Source organism: Rhynchophorus ferrugineus, unplaced genomic scaffold (genome assembly GCF_030347505.1).
Source record: "Rhynchophorus ferrugineus isolate W39M unplaced genomic scaffold, kcgeb_rfMv2 rfM1, whole genome shotgun sequence".
Lineage (NCBI taxonomy): Eukaryota > Metazoa > Arthropoda > Insecta > Coleoptera > Curculionidae > Rhynchophorus > Rhynchophorus ferrugineus.
This window is the reverse complement of record NW_027472580.1, coordinates 51648022-51675594: the sequence shown is the minus strand read 5'-3', so window position 1 is coordinate 51675594 and position 27573 is coordinate 51648022. Positions and strand designations below refer to the sequence as shown.

General features: G+C 31.9%; 1 long non-coding RNA gene across 1 annotated transcript; it reads right to left on the bottom strand.

Moving 5' to 3' along the window:
• Positions 1 to 6741: 6741 nt before the first annotated feature.
• Positions 6742 to 7280, bottom strand: LOC143193988 (uncharacterized). The gene is made up of 2 exons (XR_013005157.1): positions 7010 to 7280; positions 6742 to 6946 (listed from the first exon to the last, which is right to left on the bottom strand). It is a non-coding gene; the product is annotated as an uncharacterized LOC143193988 (long non-coding RNA).
• Between the last annotated feature and the right edge of the window lie 20293 nt (positions 7281 to 27573).

The following is a 27573-nucleotide window of genomic DNA, read 5'->3' as shown; positions in this document are numbered from 1 at the left end:
TGTTTTCACATCTAAAAAATGCGTGAACTTATTCTATGCGTGGAAAGCGAACGAAAGGGTTTTACTTTAGAAATGGAATCCATAAATTGAACGTTCTCTAGAACAAATATATTAAAATTTTAGGAACTTATATTGACTAACAAATGGTTCGAACATTATCGCTAATTTTCAAATATACGATAATAAATCAAATTAACCAACAATATAATAAATAATAGCAAATATATATAAATATATAAGAATGGCAAAGATAACTATTTTTCGACATAACTTCAAAACGGTTGTGATTTTTCCTATTTATAGAAAAAGTCTATTTGTATTGACTTTTTACACACCAAAAAAAATCTTTCATTTAGGATGATTTTCATCAAAGTAAAAGGGTGGAGCTATACAGGAGAAATTTAGACTTGTCGATTATATAGGGCGTTGAAATAATTCGTACTTTAATTCATTGAATTTATGTGCAGTTTCTTTAACAAAGTATTATATCCTGGTCTAGCGCTTCTAATACATATTCAACGACTTTGCTATATATAATGCAACAGAAGGTATCTTTTAGTGAATATGAATTTGAATATTCATATTGAAAAATGTTTGAATAATATATTGTTCACGTTTTGCAGAATCTCATCATCCTATGGAATCAAAGTTAATACAAATGTCCAACGGTCACAAAACTCAGTTAGCAGCAATCTTTGTAACACACTCTAGTTACAGTAATGTTGTGGGCATTTTATTGCCACTATTCCAACGGTCATAACAATTAGTCTCAGGTGCATAGCTAAGAAAATTTATATGAAGTGACTTTTTAGCAAAACCAACATACAGCATTATTCAAGACTATCCTCAAAGCACGCATAAAAATAAGCATATTATTCAACCTATTTGCACAATGAACCTATATGCACGGCAACAAGACGTTCCTCCTGTTGTTGCCGCTGCATGGTCCTGCTGTTACATGGTGGTAAATGTTTGTTTGTGGTTGTTTATAACTGTGATTGTCCAAAAAGTAAGAGTGCAGAAACTGATAAAGAAAATGATCCCAGTCACCCCAGTAGCCAGACTGGGTAAAACAGGATTTCTTCTAGGATGACATTGAAGTTGGTTACTCGCCAGTCCGTAAGCTTAATGCCGAGGAATGTGGTTCGGAACCCATGTCTAGCAGTCCAGATAAACCCTAAATAGTAAAATGGAAATTAAACCTCAACCTTGGTAAAGCTCTACATCAAATATTAAGGCTATAACATCATTCGTTCAAAAGAAAAGTGTTTTCAACATTAAAAGCACTAACTAATTCTATAACAATATAAATAATAATATATAAATTAATGTATTACTATTTTAATTTTATTATATTTGCATTAGCATACAGGTAAGACGACTTTGGAATAAATATATGAGTATGTATTTCCCAGATTACAATTAAATTAGACTACTCAAGCTAAAATTAAAATTAAACACATACACCATACAAGTGAATTGGTTCCCTTTAGCCTTCTAATTTACTGCATATTGCCCAATAGCTGTTATTTCTATGTTACTGTGATTTAGTAGCCTTATGTCATGTTTTACAATATTGGATAACTTCGCAAAATCATTTGGTTTCAGGTCATTCTCTAGATTTTTATTGGTTATGTAGAGATAAACATTGATTATTAATTGAAGAACATTGTTTTGGCGTCGTTGTGTTACCAGTTGGTTTGATATTTTGGTGCAACCTCATAAGACTAAATAGGTTTTATAACAGGTCAATTGAAAAGTCCCCAGCCTGACACATAGATGGCGCTACTAGAATTAAATCCATATGTTTTTTTAGTTAGCCTTGACCCTCAACAGATGCGTGTATTAATTTGGTAGCTGTCGGATCATTAATTGGTGAATTATAACATTTTAAGTGAAATTTTGTTATTGTAAAAAAATTGATAAAAAGGAATTTGTGTTGATAAAATATTGCTTTTTGAAGGAAAAAATACAGTTGAAGCAAAATCTTGGCCTAATGCCGAGTTTCCGGATACTGCCCCAGGAAAATCAACCATCAAGGATTGGTATGTTAAATTTAGAGGTGGTCAAAAGAGCATCGAAGACGGTGAACCCAGTAGACGCCCAAAAGAGGTTGTTACCGACAAAAACTGATTTTGAATGACCGTAAATTGAAATTGAATGAAATAGCAGACACTCTAAAGATCTGAACGTGTACATCATATAATTCAAGAATATTTGGGTGTGAGAAAGCTCTGTGGAAAGTGGGTACCGCGCGAGCTCACTTTTGACCAAAAACAACGACGAGTTGATGATTCGGAGCAATGTTTAAAGACGATCAAGCGTAATAAACCCGAGTTTTTGCCTCGATATGTGACAATGGATGAAACATGGCTGCATCATTTCACTCCGAAGTCCAATCGATAGTCATCCGAGTGGACAGCACACGATAAACCCGCTCCAAAGCGTGGGAAAACGCACCGTATTCTCCACATCTGGCCCCCAGCGACTATTTTCTGTTCTCAGATCTCAAAAGAATGCTCGCTGAGAAAAAATTTTCGTCGAATAAAGAGGTGATCGACGAAACTGAGGGATATTTTGAAGCAAAGAACAAATCGTACTACAAAAATGGTATCCAAAAGTTGGAGGCACTATAATCAGTGTATTACCCTTGAAAGGAATTATGTTGAGTAAAAAAACTAATTTTGCGAAAAAATGTGTTTTACTATGATATTTCAAATTTTCAGCATTTTCAAACTAATCAGTCAATTATTTTGATTTGATTGATTCCGGATTTTAAGTTTCATCTGCTCTGCTTTTTGTCTAACGTGATGCACTTAAATCAGGTTAATAATTGAGACTAAAAATTATATGAAATAAGTATAAAATAATATTCACAAAAAATGTAGGAATTAATATAATAAATAAGAACTAATAAAGTAAATAGTTCTTTTTATTAAAAAAAATTAAAAACGAACATCAAAGTAAACGTTTTACAAAAACATAAAATAATTCGAAATTAAATCGGCGATCGTAATAAAACGCTTGACATTTAAAAATCCAAACGTAAAGGCGTTTAGGCCAGACGAACCAGTCGGTTGCGTTCTCGATGCGCTTGAATCGGCTTTGGCAAAGCTAAAAATCTTTTTTTTGAATAACGACGACCTCCAAAGTGCAGGTTTCGGTGTAATTTTTATAACTACCCATTCGACTAGCAATACGTATTAAAACGCTTTGACCTATTAATGGCTTAGGACAAAGAATACAAAGCTTTCTCTTCGATTCTCGAGATTCTTAAGGGGCCTTGTACTGTTCGCGGCCTGTGCGAGTCATCAGTTATTTTTTCCTTTTTTTCCCTCGTTCTGTTTTTCGTTTTCGTAGCCGAACAGGAAACATTGGTCGTTGTTCTAAATTCCGACCATGAGTCTCGGTCGGTATTAAATCGTATGTGTGTACTGGTACTTTATCTCAAATATAACGCGTTTGAGGTTATGAATATTTGAATGGCTCTACTACAAAATCTCCAAAAAACATTTTAAATAGACATAGAATTGAATTATTTCAACAAAAAATTTTAATACTAGCGTTATTGTTTTATTTATTGTATTTATTTGATTCGCCAATTTAAATCTATTCTATAGGCATCTTTAAAGAAAACATTTTGATGTGAAGACCTTTGATTCGTTCTTTAATACAATTTCCCATGCAGATGCGGCACGTGACATCCCTGACCTCACGTTTCATTGACCAACGAAATGTAAATAAAAAACAATTTTATTTATGAAAAAATTTTATCAAATAAAATTCAATAAACCACTTTACTGCATTTCACATTTCATTAGTGTTATGTTTTTCATTTCATTAAATTAATATTATTTAATACCTTAAATATAAACAAATTCTTCATTCTTCCCTGTTATAATTCTAATAACTTCTTTATTTTAAAAATATATCATACACTTATCATTCATATTCTTAACATAATAATTGTACCACTCTATCCTGAAAACCATTGCGTATTATACAACGAATTGTTTTAAAATTTATATTTAAAAAATGTGTAAACTTACTGTGACAATATTGACATTACAGAATATAGAAATAAAATGAAGCAGATAGCTTAGAAACCTACACGCTATATAATAAAGTAATCTTGACAGAGTTTCTAAGTGAAATTTTACCTTGCCTCTATAAAATTTATCTCAATTTGGAATACAGAGTTAGCCATAACAGATTATAAACAAACATTTCACTTAACTTCTTTTTTAGATAATTGTTAAGGCGGGTATATTTTTGACATCATGATTTGTAATTTTGATCCATAACAAAAATACAAACTGTCTTGATTAAGTAGCCTTATTCCACAACATATTTATTTGGATACATGGTCAAAATATATTTATTTATACAAATTAATACCTTAAAAATTTAAGCGACTTTTATAAGCCTATTTTTAAAATGTAATGCAATTTGACACTATTCAAATATTGATTGACACTATTATATAAAAATCTTCTTATAGAGTAGTCACATTTACCTTCATTTTTTTCTTTCATTTGAACAAATTTTGGATTCATGTTCCAGCCAATATTTTTACAACTAAAGTAATATACAAACAATGCGTCAGTCACACACCATACGGTTTAATCCAGATAATTTGGGATTTTTTGCATGACATATTTTTGACATAATTTTTAAATAGGAATCAGAACGCACCATATAAATGAAATGAACCAATCAAATCCCTTTGTGGCGTTCAGCACAGCGATTCGAACAAGTAATATATGCAAAATAGTGACATCAGATTTTGGACGTAGCGAAAAATGTCTCCAAATTTGCCTATAAAGTTTAATGTCTAAAAAATTGACATTAACACTAATATAAAAGATAGACTTAGAATGCGATCTCCTCTGTATAAAGTTGTAGCCAAGTTTTGTTAGTCTAAATCACCTGAGAATGTGTCAAGCATATTTATTCACTACAGCGGAAAATTAAAAAATAGGATTAAAAATATTTATATTACGGGGGACAATTAAAAAATTTAAAAAAATAAAGGATTTTATTAAAATATTAAACAAAATATAAGTAGTAATAAAGTTAATTAGTAAACATTTGTATAAGACATTTTCAAAATAATTGTACATTGCTTTGTCTTAAATATTATAAAGTAAAAAAAACTATAAATTAAATAATATTTTATCCAAAATATACTTAACATACAATATTTGAATTTTCTGAAGATAGTAATTACATGTTACACTTTTGATTACGAAACCTTTACATTTTAAAATCATCTTTTTCTGATAATATCTGAATGATAATTTTCGTTAAATGTGATTTTGTACATTCGTTCTCCAATCTTCTAGCACAGGTAATCCCAATAATGAAATTGTCGTAATTTTTTCCTTTTCGATGGGCTGACGGAGATGATATGCAAATATACACATATTATTTTTTTATCACATAGCACATATTATGTACTTCAATTCAATTATCGTTATAGATTTTAATAAAAGCTGAGTATTAAAATTCCTATTATCGACTTGGTTGGCTTAGTGGTTAAGGCGACAGGACGATTTGCTACGGTTACGAAAATCACGGGTTCCGATTCTGCTGAGGTATGTATATATATTTTATGTTCGTGATAGTCACGCCAGTAACCCGACTCGATCTTCTGGGATGGTCTCTAAGTTGGTCACTAGCCAGTCGGTAGGTCTAATGCCGAGAGCCCTAGTTCGGATAAACCCTCGTTGGTAAAAAGGACTTTAAAATATATCGAAAAACATTACTATTAGGAAGTGCATCTTGGTTAAGCAACATTCCACATTTGGTTAGGTTTGAAATACAAATAGTAAACCTTCTGGTTTGAAAATTTTGGAAGTAGGCTTCGAGCTTATCATTATTTACTTTTAAAAGCCGCCTCTGCACTAAAGCAGAATCCTTTGCTAAATAATTAATTTTATTTGAACCATCACATTGTTCTTCAAAACAACACCCTTGAAAACATCAAATTTCCTTAATATTATAAACAAAAATAGAAAAAAACAAATGTAACCTCTCAAGAAAATCTCACAAAATTGAGAGAAAAAAAATCTGTTATATTTATACCACCTGCCCTCTAGTGACATAGACGCGCAAATTATGGTTACGGGTGTGTCCATTTAAGTACCTTGTTCATTTTTCTATGTTTTGTAACAACGCCACAGATAATGACATAATGTTAGCGTCAAGCGTCTAAATAAATGTTGCTGATTCAAATTATAATTATAAAATAATACTTATATATAGACATATATCTTAACAAGGCCACTGGAGAAAAGATTCGCAACGTTCAGAAACCAAATGGTACTTATATCGATGAATTAGATTGGTTAGTTTAAGTTTCCATTATAAAGAACACCAGTAAAGAACATATTTTGTTGTGAAGGCATTAATTGATTTTTGAACGGAGTATACCACGTAGGCGCGCCACGCGACACCGTGGTATCAAATGACTAATTATAAATATTCCATTCTTCAGATAGCCTCTTAGCTTATGCCCAATTTGAGAGTATTTATGCCCTATACTTTCATTATACTGGTTATTTAGAATTGTCTGTAAACATATATAAATTTTGACTGAAATACACAGGACTAACAGTCAATACACACCAACAAAATATATGACACCAGCGTATCACAATGTATAAATCAAATTTTACTTTTCGTTTATTTTGACTTTAACATATAACAAAATACTAATGTAAATTAAATAATGAGACCTGTTATTTTACCAAATATAATTTACTTTAACATTATAGTACATCTAATGCCTATATTATCAAAGGACTTAAACTACAGTTAATTATACAGCCACGATAGTTTCTAGTGTGGGATTGTTTTATTATATTTACATTAAACTCCACGCCACCTATAAGGTAGGGTTCTAGGCGTGTTTTTATGTAGTGGTATTCCCTGGAGGCCTAATCTACTTAATTAATAATTGCATATCGAAGTAATGTGTTTTACTTTCATTATAGAACATATTTACCTTTTTACATTTAGTTCTTGTTTCCTTCATTGGTATATTTCCATCTTACGTCTCCTTGTTAAGTAATTTTGATGTTACCATATTTCTCCTTATTTTCTTTTGTTACTACTTGGGTTACTATATTTTTCTTCTAAACTTTTACTGATTTTCTCTATATCTTCTATTTTAATCACTGTTTAGTCACTCATTTATTCCTCTGTTGCATTTATCATTAGGACATAAACCCACATCCCGAAAATATTATTAATTCACTGGCACTTTCAGTATCAGAGTCAATAAACTGTTAATTTCTAATCTAACTATAGATATAACTGTATATATACTTGCTCACTCTTCCACTATTTCTCAATATCTTCTTCAATGTACCGGATAGAGTTCATCAAGAACAAAGATATAATAAGATGTATAACCTTCGCAAACTCCATTGTAGTTGTATGTTGGATCTACAACATATAATTTTTCAGGTCTCTTCCTCAAAATTCAAATTGCATAAAATATAGTTAAACATTTCATTTATTTTACCAAATAACAAATTGAAACCTATTGAAAATCAGGGAGCGCTAAATAAACTTACTTGTTAAAACAAATCTTACTTTAATTCGCAGGTTTTAACGATAGTTTTTAAACTGCAAATCTTGTTTTTTCGCGAATTTTTCTAACCAGTTAGTACCTTGAGTTCATTGTATTTGAGTAACACTTTCTTGATTAATTTTTCAACTTTTTTGTATTAAAGCTAAAGAGCCTGTTGTAAAACAAGGTGCTAAAGTTTAATCGAACTTAATTTAAATTAAGATATTTAAATAATAGATAATAATTTTATTAAATAATATAATATTTAAATAATAGATAGTTCACAAATAGATAATGCTCCACAACCTTATCGAACAGTTTACTATACCATGATTTTCAATATTATATAATAAAATATTATATCTTTTTATTGTTTATTATTTTAACTTTTAATTGTTGTTTATTGCAATGTGACCCTTATTTCGATATTGTTTTATTTAAACTTAAATTAAGCAATTTAGGTAGCTATTCTTATTACCATTGCGATATGATTTTATTTTATCATATCATCATATTGGATATAGTAGCCTCCTTGATATTATAATATAAAAAACGGAGTCCTAGTTTCTCGTCGTCGTAAGATCGTCGTTATGAGAACATCAAAGGTTTTACAGAGCCCTTAGATTCTCACTAAAGTGCACATTTGAATTTCTATGAAGGGTCCAGCATCCTTGACCCTTCTGGGGTCGTCAAACTATAACCGGCTCGTCTAAGCGGATCTATGCAATTTTTTTTGGTCGCGCGAAAATCAAACGGGAAGGAGAAAAAAGACCGGTCTCATGCACCCAACCACCAGCGAGGGACTTTCTATACATCGTTCTATACAGTCTGTGTTTAGACCCCTTTGATAAATTCGCAATGGAAAGCAAACCAGTGCCCTTTTGTCTATTAGACGTGGTAAGCGCGATGTTGCCATACTTTGTAATTATTATTCGCAGAAAATATATGTATCGTAATACCGTAATATAAGTATTAAGATAATGCCACAAAAAATAAAACACGTGAACGTTGTTTTGTCTTAAAAGTCTAGCGAAATATATCCATAAATAAACAAATGTAAATCTTAGTAAAACAGTATGAATAGTGAGAATTATCAGATATGCAAGATAATGTCTAAAATAGAATCAAAACAAATTAGCATAATCCACACAAAAACACTCTACACATAAAAATTCATTCAATCATATATTTCAGTTTGCCTTTATTGAATTTTTATTTCGATTTGCTTTATTTTTTTTTATTTAATAATTATTATTGAAAACATGGAACTATCTCTACAACCATGTCAATATTCCAACATATAGAACATATACTGGACAAATTTTTATAAATTGTCCCAACCGCATTTTTGAAACAAGTGAAAGCATTAAGATTTTTAACACAAAAATGTTGAGTACCATAGAATTTCAGAGTTAATTTCTATGTATGTATCATAGTCACATCATCGACTATTCTGGCCTCGTACAATGTTAGTCTACGAGTTTTTAGATCGCTATTTATGATCTTGATACATGTTTCTTTCGAAGTTGCTCGCTGACAAATAACTTTATTTCCCACTTCAGTATTTGCCTTTGCCGTTAGATTTGAAATATTTCAAGCTTACAGGTGTCAGTCAACAGTGTCAATTGTTCGAAAAAGTCTGATTTAAGTCCTTATAGTCCTGCAATTATTTCCTCTCTTCCACGTGCACCATCTTAGACAAGCAAAACCTTCTGCAGCTTGGCCGAATACGTGAACTCCTGCACTTGTTATAACTGAATCCCGTTGAGATTTATAATAGCAGACGACACTGATCATCTTAAACGAATTACTTCATTTCTCACTTCAGTACTTGCTTTAACTGTTGGTAACAGATGTCAGTCTATAACAGTGTCAATATCTTGGAACCATACAGAGGGATTGGTAAGATAATTGTTCGGAAAAGTGAGATTTCAGTCCTTTTAGTCCTGCAAGTATTTCCCCTCTTTCACATGCACCATCTTAGAGAAGCAAAAGCTCCGATGAAGTCTGGATCCCGTTTAGATTTATAATAACAGCCGATACGTCAGTTGTCAATTATCATGCAATCACAGAGACTGCACTGAGACAATCACTGCAGGCAGAAACTAATAATTATATATGACAATCATTATGGTTTTGTTTCATCCATGAACTTCTAAAGTCGAGAAAAACCTTCATAGGTTTCACTAATTGTTGTAAGAAATTGTGAAGATAGCGAAGCGTTTTTTATTCGTTAGCTATTGAACTAAAAATATTTGAACTTTCATTCTCAATAATTTAACCAAAGGTTGATATTTAAATCAAATTTAATTTTAAATATTTACTTTCTCAGTAAACTATGCTCAATGCTCAATGGATGCTGAATTCTCTCCATTATTTTTTTTTTCATTATGGATGAGGCTTAGGTATTTCAACATAATTCTCAATTAGAAAAATAAGTTAAAGGAATGACGAGAGTGAAGCAAGTGAAATAAGATTTCTTGAAACTTGAAGCTTTTGGAATTTTGGTCTTGGATTACTTTGGTAACCCTGTAGACGAAAGTAGTCAAAAGACCTCCCATCTAGATGCTACAGTTCAAAAACTCATCATTAAAACCAGTGAACTCTTTTTCTACACACCTCAAAAACCGCGTTAGTGAAAAAATAATTTATAAAATTGATAGAATTCATATATTTTGAATTCGTTGAAGGGAAAATGTATTAAAATCGAGGAAATTATATTTGAAAATAAAGTCTAATAATTAAAATAATTTTGAGAAATATAAATCCATTTTTATATTTCTGATTCTGGAAAATTTATTTTCATTTTTAAGAACTGATGAACAATCTAGTAATCCAACTTTCTTCCATCAATCTTTGTTCTATTGATTCACTGTATTGATAAAATATTGTCAATAAATTGCGTTAAAACATCTTCCAATCCTTTATTGTGATGCTTCATTGTTTGGCTCAATAGTAATTCTATTTTAACAATCTAGAAATTAATAAGATCTCTCACTGTCATTTTACCTACGTTGTAAGTTAGGTCGTAGTAATGGTTAGCGAAGAACACTCCCTCCGATGATATATGAAATCCTTAATTGGCACATTGACTATTTAAGGAGGAAGAACTGAGAATAGTCGCATTAATGACTTTATAGTGAGGTATTCCAGAAATAGTGATAAACAATACCTGAAGCAGACTACAATAAGATAATGATAAGAAAATCAGGCCATAAGGCTATGAAGAAGTATATCACAGTTGGGGAATTAACTTAAAGAATTAGAATGAGTCAAATTTACCAAAAACTTACACCAATTCATGTAGCTTCCACAAGGTTCGGCATAAAAACTAACGGGAAATCTCCTATACATCCAGCTTTGCTTTATTTTGAAAAACCAACAGTAAGTAATACCCCAAACAAAATTATTAACGCGGTAACACTTGCTGCAGATGAACAGAGTTATAGATTCGCTTGCCCCATTGCTGAGACGTCGGCCATTCGAACATTGCGTGTTTCTACACATGTATATGTTTTCACAGATAGAAACAATATACAATATAGATTAAAAAAATGATACGGAATAATAGTTTAGATTTATGGCGGTAACCTAATTAGATAAGATCGGATATTTTCTGGCAATGATTCCACCTATTTGAAGCTACCCAATAAGTTATGAATAGAAAATTAGATGCTCCAACCAAATTATTGACTGAAATATGGGATACGAAATGTGGGATGCTATAGGTCTTTAGCAATCCATAACAGGTATTCAAGTATTCACATATATTTCTCAATATTTGTTTCCACTACTGAGGACCTTGTTCATGCTTCGAACCACCGTTTTTTGGTCTAAAAGATTGTTATTTTTTAATTCAACAAGTTGATTTCCTATCCTCTTTTTGTCTGATTTGTGTAATAACCCCATAAAAATATAGGAAGTCATCCTATTTTATGCACATACCCACAACATTGTACTGTATCTATTTCCTTATTTGCACACCGGTTACATCATTCGAATGAATTTCTTTCTATAATTTTTATGTAACCTTTTTCACAAATTATCTCTAAAATAAATATATTTTGTACTAAGTTTGCGATACTTGGAACACAATACTCAAATATAACATATTTCATAAGAAATAACAGAAATAAACTAATATAATATACTGTAAACCTTGGTTTATGTATAAATATGTATATTATCACAAAATTTCAATGAGAAACAACCAAAAGAATGAAGAACAATAGTTTAATGGAAATGACGTTAATCGAACTATTTGTTTATTTATTTTATTTTTAATTCCATATCATATATCAGTCGTATTGACCTAAAATAAAACTTTAATCAAGCACCATACTAAAGTGTAATAAAATTATAAACATATAATCCGAAATATATTTTTAGTTTATCGCAAACTAAGCCATGCATTTGACTATCAACGTTACGTCACTAATCCCCCTAGCACCATCACGCCTTAATAATCATCGATCAAATTCTCCACATATAATCCCACAGTTTACTAAAGCTTACGTAACATCTATCCACGGAAGTTGGCGGACATAGTGCATGATTTGACAACAGCGCCGTTCATAACTCCCCTTTTTCCTATTCAGATACCTGTTTTATTTGCGTATACGGGAAAAAAATATTAGCAAACCTTTGTGCTGTTATTCTATAGGGCGTAAAACCTGATGTCTGACGTATAAAATGATATTCAGAAGAGAAATTGTGTGTGTGCGTGGAAGAAGGAGAAAAAAATAGTCGGTAGATTCGCTTTTGTGAAACGGCCAAAGGGCAGTTGTGTTGACTAAAGGAGGTATCTTCGTTTGAACTACAAATAATTGTTGTTTCATTGATAATAGAAAATAACCCATTGGTTAAGAATGAGTTTTGATTGACCAAATAAAAAAGTATCGCAGGTTGAGTGATTTACGGTCTAAACAAAATTAAATACATTAGGTCAGCAATAAGTATTCTAGTTGTGTGTAATCTAACTTTAAATTGTTTCGTTACATCATATAATATACGAAATAGTTTTAATTAGCCTTAAGTGAAGAAGAGGATTAATAAGTTAATTCTTTCAGTTTAACTATTTGATCTTTAGAAAAAGCAATGAAAGGTCAAAAGCAATATAAAATTATCTGAATAGAGAGGAAAAAATAGAGACGTACAAAGTACGAACAATATCAACACTCGGTTGGAAAGCTTAGAAACTACATATTTTTAAAAGGATAGTATCTATTTAAAAGAAAGTGTAAGTTTAAATTATAACAAAAAGTGTCGTATATGTTGATCTGTACCTTTTTAATAACACGTATTATTTTTGATTTGACAAAATTACATCAATTGAATTAAAATCTTAGGTCATAGCGGGTACACATAATTACGTTGAAAAATTATATACGCTACATAGACATGTTGATTAATTATTGATAATAGTTATTATTCTTCTAATTATTTGTTTTTTTTTTATAAATTTTAATACAGGGATGTATTACTTAACTTGTTCGACAAACCAAGAAACTACTTGTTACTGATTGGTGAATAACTCACATTTCAACAGATTTACCATTTTCTCGTTAGTATTTAATCGTTAGTCGCAAGTTCAGTTAAATAGAAACTCAGATTTTCTTGAATACAATTTTCTCATCATACAATAAATACGATAGGATGCTGTATGGAATCAGATATTGGGCAAATAGCCTCCGCGATCCTGCTGGCCCATACATACTCTTTTATTCAACATTTGAGATTCAACTCATTATATCGCTAGTTTGGTTGGCGCAGTATTAAAGGCGACAGGACGGTCCTCCTACTGTTGCGATAGTGGCGGGTTTGAATACTGTTGGGACATGGTCGTAAATTTATGTTTGTAATTGTTTAATATTTGTGATTGTCTTTAGGCAAGAGTACAAAATTGTGATGATGAGATAATTTCTAAGTTGGTCACTCGCTAGTCGGTAGGCTTAATGCTGAGGACCGTGGTTCGGAGCCCACGTTAAACCATAGGTTCAGTCCAGATAAACCCCCGTTGGTAAAAGGAAACTTCAAAATATATATAAAAGAACTCATTATATCCTAACTTTTTTAGTTCTTTGTTGTTGACATAAAAATTTCCATTCCATAATTCGGTTGAAACCGAAACTGGGAATTGGAATATTATGGATCAGTGTTACTGTAACACTTCAAAAGAGTTTGAAATAAAAGAAATATTACCAATATCTAATAAATAAAAGTAATAATAAATAAATATCCAATAATAACGAAACATCTGAGTGACAACTCTTAATTTATTTACATCCGAAATCATCGACTTTAATTGTTAGGATAGGTTATTTAAAAATTGTTTACATTAAAACAATAGATATCGCTGATTAAAATACGTGAAAACACCTATATATGTAAAATACCAATAATATACAACTGAATTTAATTGAATATAATTGAATTGAAAAAAATATATATGTAAGCTCTGTTATCTATATAAACCTCATGACTTTGGAATAGATATTCTTATCTCAGTATGTTATCTATACATCGAAATATATTTTACAGGGGTCCTTTTCTTATTTTATATAAAGTTTAATTATTATAGAAACTCCACATTGCATCTCACTCTGAAGTACTAAATACTTTTTCTCTATAAGCCTATTTGCAGCCCCAATTCTGATTTTTTCCATCGGCTCGCTTTAGTAAAAATTTAACTCGAATCATAATAACAACAATAAACACAATTCTGATTATATTTATTTAAAGACTATTCACAAAAATTATGTAAAGTTATATTTATACTGTATAATGTAGGTGACACGATTAAATGTATGTACGAAAAAATAAAATAAATATTTTATAGTTATAGTTATAGAATAGTGTGCTATACTATTTTATATTGTTATCTTATTTACGTAATTAATTACTTTAAAGCCAGGTTTCGTAGTGTATTGGTCAAGAACCGGTCTTCTTACAAATGGAGGTATTCACGAATTGGGTATATCTGTGAATATTAATAAGCAAAAATATAAAATTTGATAAGTTATTATAAACCCAGTCATGTTATCTCCAGTATAGGTGAGACAGGGTCTTTTGGAATGGTATTTAAATTATTTACTCGTTTATTATTAGGTCTTTATTACTAGTTGGTAACGCTGAGTACCATGATTTGAAACATAAGTAAAGCAGTAATTTTAATACAGATAAATAAACAGTAAAAATTATATATAAGTAAAATCAGAATATAATTTTAAAAATAAATGAATTGTTACTATTTAATCCAATTTCAATTCTCAAAAGTAAAAATGCTCAAATATACACGTATAGTGAGGATGGAAAAATAACACCTCACATATACATAATATTAATTTATCAATAAGGTGTTGAGTCACCATTTGCATTTAAAGCAGCTGCAATTCTTCGCGGATTCCAATGGAATATTGTCCCATTCTTATACCAAACATTTTTCAGTTGCTTCACTGATATTGGAGATGGAAATCTACTCCTCATTCCACGTTCTAAAACTCTCCATGATGATTCAACTATATTGAGGTCTGGCGATTGTGCTGAGCATGGAAGACCTCAAGTCAAGACTGAACTTTTTAGCAGTGTGTATGGGCTGCTAAAATGATGTCGCTTGTGCTACGGCAGTTTTATCTTGTCTGGTCACAATCGTTCTTCTGTCTGTCTTCTTCTTATACATACTTCTTCTTGCCTTTATTCATCAACGTAATCTCCATCAAGAGCCACACAACCATTCCAGTACCTCTTTAACATTTCAATACGACTTTTGTAGAACAATTTATCTTTTGCATTAAAATAGGTTTCAACGATAACCTCTTCATTTGAGAGAAATTTCTTACCAGTGACAATTTTTTTGAGGACTGCGGACAGCCAGTAGTCGCTGAAAGTCAAATCTGGTGAATACGGTGGATGCGAGAGCAATTCAAAGTTCAATTCATGTAGTTTTGCCATCATTTTGATTGGCTTGTGACACGGCGCGTTGTTTTGGTGAAACAATTTTTTTTATTGCCATATGCAGTCGTTTCCTTGCAATTTCGACCTTCAAACTCTCCAATAATGCTATATTATATTCACTGTTGATGGTATTCTTCTCAAGATAGTCGAAGAAAATTACTCTACGCACGAGGTTTACGTTTGGACGAGGTTCATCAGTTGCTGTCCACTCAGATAACCATCGTTTTGATACCAGGGTGATATATGTTGTATTCATTGTCACATATCGACGCAAAAATTCCGGTTTGTTATGTTTAAACATGGCCAAACACTGAACAAACGCGGCACCCCCTTTAAACACAGCTTTCTCATAGTCAAATGCTCATGGAATATAAAACCAACACGTTCTTTGGATATCCTTACGATGTTAGCTAACACACGCAACTTCACTTTTTGATCATTGAAAACGACTTTGTGGATTTTTTCATGTTTTCTCGTGTTACCACCTCATTTGGACGTCCACTGCGTTTTGCATCGGTGTTTCTACAAGCACCTTTGAAGTCAGCAAACCAACTTTTTATTGTTGTTTCTGATGGAGCGGAGTTCTTATAACAATATTCAAGACATTGCTTCGCTTGAATGGTATTTTTTCTCACCAAGAAGCAGTGTAAAATTAAAACACGAAATTGTTTTAATTCATTGTTTTGAAAAATACAAAAATAATGTCGCTCTTGGCACAATAACTGATAGACTTATGAGTAGAATGTCATGAAACTTTAACAGCTTTCTTTTGAAGGTTAGTATTAACAGAAAATGCGGCGAATATAATAAAACTAGCACCATCTATGTGTGAGGCTCGGAACTTTTCAGCTCATATGTTACACCACAACACAACCACTGCGGTATTCCTGGCTTTATATTCACGTAGGGTATGGATATAGTTTATGTCTGTGATTGTAATTACAAACTTATAGCGCCAACAGTTTAATATTGGACAAGGGATAAGTATCCCATTTATACCAGTAACCAGGCTGGGTAAATCGGCATATCTTCTTGGATGATGTCTAAGTTGGTCAGTGACTAATTGATAGGCTTAATACCAATGACCGTATTCTGTAGCCCACTTTAACTCGTAAGCCTAGTCAATAAACATTATATGAACATTACATGATATTCCCTTCATTTTATCAAAACTAGACGATATCACAATATAATGAATGTTTATCATGTATACTATAATATTGAAGAGCGCGTGAAAAAAAAACGGGACTTATTCGACGAACGATAGCCTACGTATTTACGGATATGTTAAAAAATAGTTAACGTTTTTATCAAATTGCTATTTAAACTGATAATCAGATAAATCATATTTATGTTTGGCATGCAATTAATTTTTTATGTGTTTTCGAAAGTTTTCAACAACGCCAATATCAGTATTGACGGTATCGATATTAGAAAAATATGTCAAATATATTTGTAATAATAAATAATTTTTATATAGATATTATTTCCTGATATTTTAGTGAATTGTTAAGATATAAAATAATAAAATATCAATTATTCGTATAATAATTATATTTACAGAAAATATATAATTGTTTTTTCCTTCTTAAGAAATATTAATATTAGTGATAATATTTTTCTTCGAAACAGCTGTTGAATTATGGATTTTCGGTATGACTATTAAAAACTATTTCAACTCGGTTTTGAATTTCCTCAACCTACAGTAAACAATTTATGAATTCTGGATTCTTCTATTACTATAAACCAATAGTTCTACGCCTACGACGTCTAACACACAAATAATTCCTTGTTGGGCCGGCTTAGTTTTGTTTTTGATTGTTTTTAGCTCTAATTGTCATTAGATAAAATACGACTAGGAAAACCATGTTCATCACACCAATAAGGCTGGCTTAAGATAATCTCCATACTGGCCACTCGACGGTTTATAATTAGTAGTCTTAATATAGAGGACCGTAGTTCGAAACTCACGTTAAATAGTCTAAGTAAACCCTAGTTAGCATAAAACATGACAAAAAAATCCGCAATTGACAGTTTGGTCTAGCTGAAGGAACCCTTAATGAATAATGCTCATATTTTTACATCATATTATATTTGTAAATAAAACAAAACAGGATAAAAAAAACTGTTAGTTTGTCATTACTATTCATTAATTTCCATCACTCAACTTTAATGCACTATACTTATACTATACTTATAAAAAATTGCAAAATAGCTAGGAAGCTATTAACAATGCATTATATTTAATGTAAATCTTGTCCACAAAATAAGTTTAAGATGTGAGAGGGCGACAGAAGAAGTAATAATAGACTGTTGATTCATATAGCAGAGCAAGTTTTGTAAGCTTAGAACCAATGTAAAATCTGTATATTACTCAAGAGTTCTCATTTTAATAAGAAATATCACGTTGGACAAATGGCTGAGTAGATCAGACTTAAAATTGATTAGATGTACTGATTAGTCGGAAAATACTTCCTACTTGGTCTATAGTTAAATATATTGTTTTATCAGTCCATAATACTTGAAGTTATAGGGTCTAAATATGCGGTTGCACTAAGTCATCATACCGACTACTAATCCAATGCTGTCAAAATAAAGCTCTTCGGTTAATTACCAATGTTAGTTGCTATGTGAACACTGCATGGTGATCACGAAATCAAATGAATTCATGAAGCTATACAAGGCGTGGTATCAATACGACTACTGGACAACGCACAGGAAAACAGGAGATTAAAATGCACTGCGTCAGATGATTTTGCATAAAGACTATGAATTACTAATAATTTTAGGTTCAATTGGTCTGATTTAATTTTTTTGTTGCTTTGATGGATGTCTTCATTTCTCGCCTATACAACAGTACAGTGTTAATATAGAGGGAACGGGAACAGACATAAAGTGTATATATATATATATATATATATATATATATATATATATATAATATAAATTAGTACATGTAATAAAATTAATAACACAAACAGGGGGCTCAAGTATAAATAGCGTATATTCAATTTAAAAATGAACATAAATATAATACTAGAAACATAATAATAACGAACTAGAGACTAACCAGAGAGCACACACTAACACCTATACCGAAGTGGTAATAGTTATTTGGTCAGCGAAACTTATCTTAGCATTGGCTCGACTCTACGAAGAAAATCCATTTTTTATAGAAATCTGGGGTGTCTGATTGTATTTTCTCTTATTAAGAAATTTCTAAAGTTTTGCAGCATGTACATAGCTCTTATCTGGGTGGGTCATAGACAAACGTTTAGTATGTGGTAGAGTGAAATAAGGGCAAGGCGATACAACTCACAGTGAGCACAAGTGGACTCCAAGTCATCAAGTGACCGTGCGAGAAACGACAGTGTTTCCTGATTCTGAGCTACGGTATAGTGATGAAGGGAAGGAACGTGAAGAGAGGAAAGAAACAGCTTTAAACTCAAAGTGCCTGTTGTCGTTGGCCTCCTGGGCCAAACGACGTTGTACCTCGTTCTTAATGAAATGCGAAACGAATGGGATAAGGTTAGTATGGATACAAATATCTATGATGGGGAGGGCAAAGGAGGCTGCCGATTTAGCCGCACTATCCGCGCGCTTATTTACCGGTATGCCAACGTAAGAAGGGATCCACAGCAAACTTGTGCTGTAGTCATTCAGATAGAGGGTAGGGGATTATAGGGTGATTGACAATGAGTCGATAACCAAGGGATGATTTCTGTTCCAGGAAACATTCGACGGCGATTCGGGGATCGGTAAGTTTAGCTATTATTTGAAGGATTCTGTTGTAAAGAAGAATAAAGCTTTGAATATCGTAAAAAGTTCAGAAGTCAATATTGAACCCTGTTCAGGGAGCTTGAAATGAAATGCCCAGTTGTCCACCACAAATTCACTACCATTCCCGCTGCGAGATTTAATGCCGTCGGTATATATGTGCTTGCGGTCAGGTTAAGAGTGGAAAAATTTACAGAATTCAGGCCGTATAAAGTAAGGAGTATGTTTCTTATAAAACTGACAAAAGGATGTATTTATGAAGGGGGTAGTGAAGGCCCAAGTGGGAAAATAAGGGTATTGGGTAAGGAAGGAATGCAACAAGGGAACTCCAGCCCTGGGAAAAATATCAGCAATTATATGAGAGGTATGAGTACAGTAGTTAGAGATAAGGTAGCTCACGACAGGTGGATGACTCCAAGTACAGAGCCAGCGATCTCAGTGAAAGAATATCCCTATAATAAGAAACAGGTGGGGGTGGATGTAAGACTGCACAAGTTATAGAAATAGATATTTTAAGTACCGTTTCCTGGTCTGCACCTGTGCGCCGGTTAAATAGCCAACGCAGCATTTGCATGTCTCTGAAGCATCGAGATTTAAGTCCATTGATGTAATGTTCGCCCAGGAGAGTCGGCTGTCGAAAATGACTCCCAGAAGCTTTATATGATCAACTGGAGTGATTGGGCGCGGGTACGGTTACTCCTCCGACAGAAATGTGTTACAGAGGACTTTGAAGGAGATATAAGGAATCTGGCGGAGGAGGACCAGTAAGAAACACAATTTAGTGCTCCTTGAAGGAGGTTTTCTCCAAAGTTTGAAGTCCCCAAAATTGAAATTGAATTGAATCTTGAATCCAGAAATTCAGTTATTGAATCCAGGGCAATTACAAATAAAGTGGAACTTAGAAGTGAACCCAGAGGGACTCCAGTCGAGAACGGGTAGGTGGAGGAGAGAAAATCTCCCGAACTATAATTTTTTAAATAACATATGCTACATATACTCCAGGATATTACCCATGAGTCCAAAGCAGTGTAAAATGTGAATTATTAAAGGCCTATTAAATCTATCAAATGCATTTTGTAAATACAATTTTAATTGATTGGTTTAATATTAATTTGGAATCAATTTAATCAAGATTTAATTGAGAACATATGATAAAAACTGTTGTATTAAAAAAATAATGAGAGCATAATTTTGAAAACCTGAAACTGGAAGTGAAAATTGAAATCTACTGGCGAAAATAACTAATTGATGAGGAAACAAACGAATTATTTTGATTTATACAAAATATTTCGTCAGCCCTATATCCGCATATTATATGATAAACGACCGATAAATTTTCCTACGTGTTTGTATAGACTTATTGCAAAAAATCTGCCAAGCGCAATTTTTTATATTTGCCAAAATTATCTGCTAGTGTTTGAATTATTATAAAAATTATCTCCTATACAAATAAAAAACTAGAGTTTGGCGTGACCTTCGTCTTGATAAAAATGCGATAGTACAACACATAGCAACAAAAAAAATTGCGCCAAAGTTTCGCTTACTCGTCTGATAAAAATTGCATGATCTCGTGTCAAGGAGAAATCAGTGGCGAATCGTGAAGAAAAAAACATCAGCGAATGTTGGTTGACTCGCCAATTTTGTATGTCTCCACTTTAAGGAGGTGACTGGTAACTCCAAACTGATCAGGTAGGATTGAATCTTAATCGAAATTTACAACGACCAAAAAGGTCAGTTTTCATTAACCAAATGATCTATGAGCTGTTTAACAGTGCAAAACATTATGTACTGATGACATTATCAATGTCACATAAAACATATCTACTTAGACGCTTTAGATTGAGAAATTAATATGTTTAAACTACATATCTGGACTTTTTCAAAAGTATGAACATTAATAATTACATTTTTATTTATACAAACATATATTGTTATTATACTAGTATAAGTAGAAGAAATGTATAGAAATGTGTATAATGTGTGCATAGCCCTCTACAGAGATTCTGTTTTTATTTACTATTAATAAATAAAACCAAATTTATATAGATACTATACACATTTAACGAATAATTTTCCTCCTAAAATTGGATTAAAAAAATGTAACATCTAATGAATATTTTAGACATATTACTATTTTATCTATTAAGGCTGTGAAATAATAGAAACTGTTTTGAACATTCAAATATAAAGGTAATTATATACCCATCATCTCACCAAGATAATTGCAACAAGATAACGTTCAACTAGATGTTGCTAAATCGTTAAAACATTCATTGGAAACGTATTGCACTAGCTCACTAACCAAATAATTATCTTTATATCGACCAAAAAATTATTTGTATATATCATATCACTGTTACGGGCCTGACTATGAAAACTATGTATTCGAAGACGAGGCGAGGTGAGATGTTACTGAATGGTGGTGATCATTGAGACGTCTAGACATAGGCGGTATAGTTTACAATCGAATAGATTTAAATCTTCACTATCATCTTGTACTGCTATTCAACAAGGTTCAGCTAACAGTAGTTAGGCTTACGGAGATATCATAAGGCTATTCTCTTAATTTTAATTTATTCAATTAACCAAAATCAAACCAATTATCAGGGAAAGAGGATTTGTTGACGTTGGATTGGTAATCGTTCCGCAGTTACTCGAATTATACCTAGTGAAATTTGGCCAAAGTATCCCAGCTGAAGCTATAAGGTCACAAAATGTGAATTAAAGGTGCTCAAAGAGTCATAAACTATTCCTATTATGCTTATGTTACTGAATGGTTGTGATAACTGAGATATCTAGACATAGATAATTTGATTTATGTTCGAATAGATTTAACTCGCAAGTATTTTGCACTGCCGTTAAATCAAGTTTTTTTTTCATAAAAACAAATATTTTCTTAAGTAAAATGTCCTTGCTTCAGCCGTGTTAATAATATTTCGGCAGTATTTTCCTGATAAATTAATTTCAGCTCTCTTATGTCGCCTGTGTGGTCTTTCATCTTTCCATTCTTGGTTCGCAGAGACACTTGACCTGACCTGTGTTCTCCATATGCTGTAACTATTTGCACCAATCAAGTTATCTCCTATCCATATACTCTTCCACTGACTAACTATTACAGTATTTTCTAATTTCTTTACTTCTAATTATCTCTATTTTTGATACATCCGTGATTCTTCTAAGTGAATTGACATGGTCTTGAAAATTGGTGTATATATTGGTTTGTACACTTCCATTTTCGTTTTGTTTAATATTTTGTTAATGAATATAGTATTTATATTGAAGTAAAAATTTATATTTTTTTCAATTGCCGAATTAATTTCCTTCCCCTAGCTTCCATTATATTCGATATCTATACCCAGATATTTAAATAAATTTACTTGTTCTACTTTTATATCTTCAATTATTTTAATTATTATTAAAATTATTTATTTTAATTTTTTTAATTCTTCAATGTAAGGCCTTCTCATCGCCAGGACGTTTTGCATTTTTGCTCTTATTCATTATCATTTCGTATACTCCTAGTGTCATACCTATCCATTTAAGATTTTCTGTAGGTGATATAGTCTCTTAGTTTTTATTAGGACATCATTCGCATGAACTCCTAATAACATTCTTATTGTTTCCATATTTTTATACTCTATAAATATGTAGTCCTGGTTTTTTTTTAACCTTCAAGAATTTTAAAAATTAGTCAGACTCTAAAAAATTCATCACAGAAACGTTTTAAAATATATAGATAGTCCAACTAATGGCTCATTTTCTAGATTTCCATTATCGCTTTTAACTATATGAATTCTCTAAATCCATAATTAGTCACAGCATCCCTTGCATACGGTGTTAATTTCATTCAAATTATTTTTATATTCTCGAAGTAAACTTTACTGATTAATAAAAATCATATTAGAATAATAATAATACGGTCCCTCACCATAGATGAAGCCTTAAATTAACAATTGAGATTCCAAATCAAAACAGTTAATCAAATTAATAATTGTGATTGAGTTTCCAATTATCATTTTTTATTATTGCATTTAAAATAAAAAATATCTTAAAAGTATTCGAATAAAACGTGTGTTTATAGTCTATTCCTCAGACTATTGTTCAAAATACACTCAAAATTGTACTTAAAATGCACTTATATTAATGTTCACGTTTCAATTGGACTTAATTTATACTGATAAAATATCTCCGTTTTTTAAAAAATGTTTCTAAATGAAATCATATTTATATTATCTAAAAGCGACCATAATGTTTAATCAATCATTAATATTATCTTATTATTAATAGTTTAGCAATTCTGGTCCAACCAAAACGTTAGAAAGTCTACACGGTCAAAGTCAAAACTATAACAAATAGTAAAATAAGAGATAAGTCACTAAATCAAATATTTGACACGAGTAACAGCAATGTTTAGAGACACGTGTCGCTCTCTGAAACTTTACTAACATATGTACTAGCGCAATAGCGACAAATTGTCTTCAAATGTCTCCACAATGCGCGAATATTATTCTATCAGATAGACGATTCTACGAATCGACCACTTCACGAACAACAAGTCAAAGTATATCTTGAATGTTTGTTACATATCGCTTGATAGTTTATTTCTACCAAAACAATGTGTAAAAATAAATATTAAAATAAAATAATATATTTAGTGGTATATTTGTATAATATGTAATAATAGTGTATATCCTACTATAACAGTGTTGTAAGAAATAGTAGGTGCTTGCATGTGTTCTAATATTTTTTTCACCTTAAAAAGGTTTTATTTAGAAAATTTTGTACAATGAATGTTAACCAAAATATTATCCGCTATTTTCTACAACTTTGTCGTATTTTTTTGGCAACGTGACTATATCGTATCATAAAAACGATATTAGTAAGGCAACAAACTAATAATCAATCCATTTTCGGTATTTCTAAACAGTGTGTCAGCCAAGCTTTACTACATCGATCTGAACAAGTAGTAAACAGAATGCGCTATAACCTGATAAGTACGCTGAGTTCTTCTATTGGAACTTCCCATTCAAGCTGCAGCAGTATATATCTAAAATATATCTTTCCAACTTTTACAACGTATTGCCAATCGTTGTCATACAAGAGGATGATTTTATATTTATTACTACACTATTGCTGGTTTTTTTGCAGCAGTACTTGTAAAGGTTCAATTTGTTCAGTTGACGATTGTAGATATCTGCAGAAATAATTTTTAGTAGCTCCTTAACACGCCAAACCTTGCTGTTTTGACCATATGCGCAGCAACACATTATAACCATGAATATCAGTCTCGATGTGGATGGCTCTCGTAGATACGAGTTAGACTCTTTCAGCTCAGGATTGTCATATTAGATCTACTTTTTATCACCAATAACGTTATACGCCACAGAAAAATTTTCTCTGAAAAGGCATTTTCAGTAATTTGGTATTGTGATCGGTTGTTTCCTCCAAATAGTTCTTCAATAATATAGAATTGTTATTTTATTGCTTAAAAATGTATTATATAGATAATTATATTTCACCAATAAATATCACAAGCCAGGCACCTAATAAATCTTGAACTAAGATGTCATATATATTTATATTTTAAACTATATGTTAACTAATTAAATAGTTAGATTAATTCTTGTTCAACTGACATTATAAAAGCTGTCAAGTTAGGAACTGATTCGTGAATTAAAGGCATATAGTAATTAAATAATTGTTAGAATTATTATTGTGTTTTCAATGATAATCATTGATTTACTTCATCTCTCTGGTATTGTTATATTTGGATACCACATTTAAAAAAAAGCATCCAGACTTTTGGAGAATTTTAATAACAAGCCACTCAATATCTTCATGGAAATAGAAGGAGCCCATGTGGAAAAGTTTAGGTATTTTTTATTATTAATTACATCTTACATTAAATAAGCTTAGAACAATATTAATTTATAATTTAATTTATTACTACTGTTCTGTTGAATTTGCATTAATACACAAGCAAGGTGACGAATCAGCTAAAGTTAAAAATACATTACACACTAAACAACTTCGTGTGGGTTGGTTCGCTTCAATCTTCTGATATCCTGCGTGTTTTACTGTACCTGTATTGCTTCCACATTGCTGTGATTTAGCAACCTTATTTCATGTTTTAAGGCGAAATCTTGGATCATTTCGCGTAACCATTTGATTTCGAGATCATCATGATCTTTGTTTGTTACGTAGCGATAAGCTTTTGTAATTAATTGTAAAACTTTGTTTTGGATACATTGGATTACTTGTTACTTTGATGTATAAGTGCAATCCCATATTTACACCCCATAGGTCCAAATTGGCTTTATGATTGACTGATAAACCATTGTCTTTGATTTTAGGTCAAGTTGAAAGTATCTTCCGACTAACCAGTACAGTTGCTTGACTTTGAGTCTAATCAGCGCTGCTTGTTGTCTAGCATGATCTTTCCAGTTTAACCTACCATCGAGATATATTCCGAGGTATTTGGTTGATTCTGCTTGAGGAATCGGGTCCCCGTCAAGTGAAATAATTAGGTTTTTGTTATTTCGCCGCAATGCAACGTGGACACATTTTGGAACTGGTAAGCTATATTTTCCAGTCATTAGTCCATTGGTAGATCTTGCTCTATTCGATCTGCTACTTGCCCTATTTCCACAGCCTTAACTGTGTCATCGGAAAATGTTCCAAGTACTATTTCTTTTCTGGTTGGGATATCAGCAGTATAGAGCAGATATAGGAGTGGTACACTATCCTGTGGAATTCCAGCAGCAATAGGTTTAAGTGTTGAGAATGTCCCTTCATGCGAGACTCAAAAAGATGTGATTCCAGCAGTTGACAGTAATTCCGCTGTAGCAATTTCCTCATTTTGTATATTAATCCTAAATACCATACCAGGTCAAAATAATGTGAGATGTCCAGTATTTATTTTCTTCGAATTACTGTTCAATAACCGCTGTTACTCTGTGCACTTGGTCGATTGTTAAGTGGTGATTTCGAAATCCAAACTGGAAATCTGGCATTTCGGATATCACAGGTAGCAGCAAAATAGGCCTGTAAGATCCAAGTTGCTATGCCAACTGCCGGTTTTTACCGCGCTCTCAAGTTTTTTAAGTATAATTATTCGAGCAACCTTAAGATATTTCGGAACATGGTTCACTCTCAAACAGGCATTGAATATGTATGTCAACATGATTATTGCTTTTTGTGGCAGCTCTTTTCATTACCCAGGTGAAATCTCATCAATTCCAGAAGCATTTTTAGAATTGAGATTATTGTCAATTTCTGAGGCAACTTCCATTGGAGAAATCACATTTACACCTACATCAGGCTGATAAACATGATTTAAATCTATTTATCATTCTGTTGGAATACATTAGCTAAATGTTCTGCGAATAATTCAGCTTTTTGATTGTTGCGTCGAACCCATTCATTTTAATCATTTTTGATAGACCTTTAGGGTAAATGATGTGGCTCGGTGAATGGAGGTAAAACGAAATGAAACAGTGGTGTTTACATTATGTGACCGTTATTTATTGGCAATATAAAAAATGTGAAAATACAATTAAATAAAACGGATGGCAGCGGTGTTACCTGGAGACGAGGCTTGAGCAGTCGATGGTGGCACGTCTAAACCAAACGAGGGTTGAGCACTGAAATCGAAATACCCTTCAATAACATCCCAGATAAACGTCTCGGGGTTGCCGCCTGCTATTCGTTGTAGGTTTCTAGTTGGCGCTGCTGGCACCCCGCCCATGTTCAACATCTGGGATTACATTTCTGGGTATTTTGTAGACCGTTATTCCACGATGTAAAATTCGCCATGCCTCAAGGTCGCTACAGACTGTACTCTAATAAATGGTCTTTTAAATATCCAAGTTGCTTTCCATAGCGAGTAATCTTTGTTTGCTTGCGTGCTTAATTCAGTTACATATTTTTCGAAGCAAGTCTGTTTATATTCTTTAATCTTTTGATTTGTCTGATTACTAATTCTAATAAATATCAATTTGTCTCTCTCGAGTTCTCTCCCATACTCTTCTAGGTTTTCGTCTTTTTTTATCAATTCCCTAATTTTAAGAGTTATTTGGGTAATGACTAGGATACTTAAGTATTTATAATTAGTTTTTAACCGATTTTTGGAAACTTATACGATAACGAAATGGTGTCATATTGTGAATAACAAACTGCTAAGTTATTATAACCATGTGTAGAAAATTAAAAATGTCTTCAAAAATAAGTTGCGTATGAATATCCTTATGTGTATAATAATTTCA